Here is a 5,000-nt window from a genome sequence, read left to right on the forward strand (position 1 = left end):
CCAGTCCGAAGACCTCACTAAATCATTCAATCGGTAGTAGCGACGGGCGGTGTGTACAAAGGGCAGGGACGTAATCAACGCGAGCTTATGACTCGCGCTTACTGGGAATTCCTCGTTCATGGGGAACAATTGCAAGCCCCAATCCCTAGCACGAAGGAGGTTCAGCGGGTTACCCCGACCTTTCGGCCTAGGAAGACACGCTGATTCCTTCAGTGTAGCGCGCGTGCGGCCCTGAACATCTAAGGGCATCACAGACCTGTTATTGCTCAATCTCGTGCGGCTAGAAGCCGCCTGTCCCTCTAAGAAGAAAAGTAATCGCTGACAGCACGAAGGATGTCACGCGACTAGTTAGCAGGCTAGAGTCTCGTTCGTTATCGGAATTAACCAGACAAATCGCTCCACCAACTAAGAACGGCCATGCACCACCACCCACCGAATCAAGAAAGAGCTATCAATCTGTCAATCCTTCCGGTGTCCGGGCCTGGTGAGGTTTCCCGTGTTGAGTCAAATTAAGCCGCAGGCTCCACTCCTGGTGGTGCCCTTCCGTCAATTCCTTTAAGTTTCAGCTTTGCAACCATACTTCCCCCGGAACCCAAAAGCTTTGGTTTCCCGGAGGCTGCCCGCCGAGTCATCGGAGGAACTGCGGCGGATCGCTGGCTGGCATCGTTTATGGTTAGAACTAGGGCGGTATCTGATCGCCTTCGAACCTCTAACTTTCGTTCTTGATTAATGAAAACATACTTGGCAAATGCTTTCGCTTCTGTTCGTCTTGCGACGATCCAAGAATTTCACCTCTAACGTCGCAATACGAATGCCCCCGCCTGTCCCTATTAATCATTACCTCGGGTTCCGAAAACCAACAAAATAGAACCGAGGTCCTATTCCATTATTCCATGCACACAGTATTCAGGCGGGCTTGCCTGCTTTAAGCACTCTAATTTGTTCAAAGTAAACGTGCCGGCCCACCGAGACACTCAATAAAGAGCACCCTGGTAGGATTTCAACGGGGTCCGCCTCGGGACGCACGAGCACGCACGAGGCGGTCGCACGCCTTCGGCTCGCCCCACCGGCAGGACGTCCCACGATACATGCCAGTTAAACACCGACGGGCGGTGAACCAACAGCGTGGGACACAAATCCAACTACGAGCTTTTTAACCGCAACAACTTTAATATACGCTATTGGAGCTGGAATTACCGCGGCTGCTGGCACCAGACTTGCCCTCCAATAGATACTCGTTAAAGGATTTAAAGTGTACTCATTCCGATTACGGGGCCTCGGATGAGTCCCGTATCGTTATTTTTCGTCACTACCTCCCCGTGCCGGGAGTGGGTAATTTGCGCGCCTGCTGCCTTCCTTGGATGTGGTAGCCGTTTCTCAGGCTCCCTCTCCGGAATCGAACCCTGATTCCCCGTTACCCGTTACAACCATGGTAGGCGCAGAACCTACCATCGACAGTTGATAAGGCAGACATTTGAAAGATGCGTCGCCGGTACGAGGACCGTGCGATCAGCCCAAAGTTATTCAGAGTCACCAAGGCAAACGGACCGGACGAGCCGACCGATTGGTTTTGATCTAATAAAAGCGTCCCTTCCATCTCTGGTCGGGACTCTGTTTGCATGTATTAGCTCTAGAATTACCACAGTTATCCAAGTAACGTGGGTACGATCTAAGGAACCATAACTGATTTAATGAGCCATTCGCGGTTTCACCTTAATGCGGCTTGTACTGAGACATGCATGGCTTAATCTTTGAGACAAGCATATGACTACTGGCAGGATCAACCAGGGAGCTGCGTCAACTAGAGCTGAGCAGCCGGCCGCCCGGGAGTGTGTCCCGGAGGCCCGCGCGAACACGCAAGCGTCCGCTCAATTATTCCGCAAACAGGAGGAGGCTGGGCTCCCCTGCACGATACACCTCGAAACCCTCTCAGGTCCCGGCGGCGCGCAGCGCCGTCCTAAGTACTTGGTCGGGTTCGAGAGAGGCGCAATCGCCCGGAGATAGGCGAGTAGACGCTTTCAGTGCGACCACCCGTGCTCCCAACTGAGCTTGCCGCTGCCGACAGAGGCCCGGGAGCGTGCTGTCGTGGTGTTGCCGGCGGGAGACAACACGCGGCCACAAACAGTGGCCGGGCAGCTCCAACGCCAGCGCCACAGAGGGGCAGAGCCCCACTTGGGTGCCAAAGCGAACTCTCCCAGCACAGCGCACGCGCCAACACATCCGCACAGCTGCGATACAAACCACCTGCGAGAACCGCGGGGGCGACCGAGCAGCAGACGGCGTCGCGGCGCCGAGTGCCGGGCGGCGGCGCATCCTCAACGCACACAGTCCTCAATCGGACCAGCACACTGCAGATGTCCACCGCGCTTCGCACCGGGCCCGCGAGGACCCACTTTGGCCGCACGGCGCCGCGCGTTGGGTGCGCCGGCGCGCAGCTGCGCCGCCTGCCGCGTCCGTCGGCCGGCGCGCCTGCCACTGGGCGCCCCCACCAGCCGGCTGTAGCGCGTGCGCCCACGCAGCGCGCGGCCAGCACGCCGGGCGCTCCCCCCTCACCGGCCGGGGACGGTCCCACCCAGCCACCGCCGCGTATCGCTTCATACCCACATGCCCACTCACGTTCGTGGGTATGACGGGTGTCGCTGAAGCAACCAGTTAATACCTGTACCGATTGTCGCAATCAATGATTCACCTCCAGCGTATACAACCGCGCAACAACGGATTTCCAGTTCATTTGCGTAACTTGGGCAGCAAACGTAGACGTCCATCTACATTTGCAAATTCAGTGGGTCTTGCATGCCTGGATGATATGCGTCACGACACGCCACATCAGCCCACATACATGCTGCGACGTATGCACGAGAGAACACGTGGAAGGTGGCCCGCGTACGTATGCGAATGCCATTGCACAGCTGCGAAGCTCATTGAACACGCAAACTCCCGCCTGACGAACTAGAGGCGACAGGGGAGCGATATAAGTCTTACAGCAGTACACATTACAGTGGATAGCGGGACCATGTGGAACGTACGCACCACTCGCTAGATGTTGTGAGGGTACGCACCGTAACATGAATCAATACGCAGGACACCAGAGAGTGCGAGCACTGACCTATGTTGAGAGGGTTGCGATTAGGCAACGCTACATGAATGTTTCAATTCATATAACAATTACAGGTTAGGTTAGGGCGCAACGTGCGTTAGGTTAGGGCGCAACGTGCGTTAGGTTAGGGCGCAACGTAGGTTAGGTTAGGGCCCAACGTAGGTTAGGTTAGGGCCCAACGTAGGTTAGGTTAGGGCCCAACGTAGGTTAGGTTAGGGCCCAACGTAGGTTAGGTTAGGGCCCAACGTAGGTTAGGTTAGGGCCCAACGTAGGTTAGGTTAGGGCCCAACGTAGGTTAGGTTAGGGCCCAACGTAGGTTAGGTTAGGGCCCAACGTAGGTTAGGTTAGGGCCCAACGTAGGTTAGGTTAGGGCCCAACGTAGGTTAGGTTAGGGCCCAACGTAGGTTAGGTTAGGGCCCAACGTAGGTTAGGTTAGGGCCCAACGTAGGTTAGGTTAGGGCCCAACGTAGGTTAGGTTAGGGCCCAACGTAGGTTAGGTTAGGGCCCAACGTAGGTTAGGTTAGGGCCCAACGTAGGTTAGGTTAGGGCCCAACGTAGGTTAGGTTAGGGCCCAACGTAGGTTAGGTTAGGGCCCAACGTAGGTTAGGTTAGGGCCCAACGTAGGTTAGGTTAGGGCCCAACGTAGGTTAGGTTAGGGCCCAACGTAGGTTAGGTTAGGGCCCAACGTAGGTTAGGTTAGGGCCCAACGTAGGTTAGGTTAGGGCCCAACGTAGGTTAGGTTAGGGCCCAACGTAGGTTAGGTTAGGGCGCAACGTAGGTTAGGTTAGGGCGCAACGTAGGTTAGGTTAGGGCGCAACGTAGGTTAGGTTAGGGCGCAACGTAGGTTAGGTTAGGGCGCAACGTAGGTTAGGTTAGGGCGCAACGTAGGTTAGGTTAGGGCGCAACGTAGGTTAGGTTAGGGCGCAACGTAGGTTAGGTTAGGGCGCAACGTAGGTTAGGTTAGGGCGCAACGTAGGTTAGGTTAGGGCGCAACGTAGGTTAGGTTAGGGCGCAACGTAGGTTAGGTTAGGGCGCAACGTAGGTTAGGTTAGGGCGCAACGTAGGTTAGGTTAAGGCGCAACGTAGGTTAGGTTAAGGCGCAACGTAGGTTAGGTTAAGGCGCAACATAGGTTAGGTTAAGGCGCAACATAGGTTAGGTTAAGGCGCAACATAGGTTAGGTTAAGGCGCAACATAGGTTAGGTTAAGGCGCAACATAGGTTAGGTTAAGGCGCAACATAGGTTAGGTTAAGGCGCAACATGGGTTAGGTTAAGGGATGGTGTATGAGGGGGGGAGGGGACGAGGTTCGTTCATAGTGATGATGGTAAGTGGACGCCTGAGGCACCCTGAGATGTGTCACGTCAGGATGCACCTTTGGCTCAGGGGAGGTGGTGCGCCGGTTCCGTGGGTGTGGCAAGGGAGTGGCAGACCTGTGTCTTTCATTCCTGCCATTGCTTATATGCTGTGAGACACGCCAGTGTGGTGGTGTTGGCTGCACCCCTGTGTAGCACATGTGTGGGTGTTTGTGGCTTATCTGCGTAATGATGGTTGTTGGAAGAGTGAGATATTCTGTTTTTGGGGTGGACCTCCTGGTTTTGTTATCATAGTGTGAATGGTGTAATGTGGCGGAGAGGATGCACTGGATGTTGTTCCATGGTGGTGCTTAGATATTGTGTCTGTGTCTGTTACAGCCAGAGAGTAGTGTGTGATAGGGTGTCTCGGTGACGTGTAGTTCACATTGTGTGCACAGACTGTCAGCATGTATAGGGACAGTTGTATGTCGTATGTCATCTATATTCCGATGGCTCTGCATCTATTAGTTATCAGCGCCATGTATCAGTTTAATCTGGTTGCAGTCTCGTGGTGTTCTATCTCTGTACAGTAGTAGAGGTGCGACTGCACTA

At 54.8% G+C, this 5,000-nt stretch overlaps 1 non-coding gene across 1 annotated transcript in view; it reads right to left on the minus strand.

Annotated features, from left to right (window-relative positions):
* The window catches only part of LOC126197344 (small subunit ribosomal RNA), a 1,909-nt gene extending 118 nt beyond the window's left edge, over positions 1 to 1,791 (minus strand). Inside the window, exon 1 of the ribosomal RNA XR_007539711.1 lies at positions 1 to 1,791. This exon is cut by the window's left edge and continues 118 nt beyond it. This is a non-coding gene — a ribosomal RNA (small subunit ribosomal RNA).
* Between the last annotated feature and the right edge of the window lie 3,209 nt (positions 1,792 to 5,000).

This window comes from Schistocerca nitens, chromosome 7, assembly GCF_023898315.1.
Source record: "Schistocerca nitens isolate TAMUIC-IGC-003100 chromosome 7, iqSchNite1.1, whole genome shotgun sequence".
In the NCBI taxonomy this organism is placed as follows: Eukaryota; Metazoa; Arthropoda; class Insecta; order Orthoptera; family Acrididae; genus Schistocerca; species Schistocerca nitens.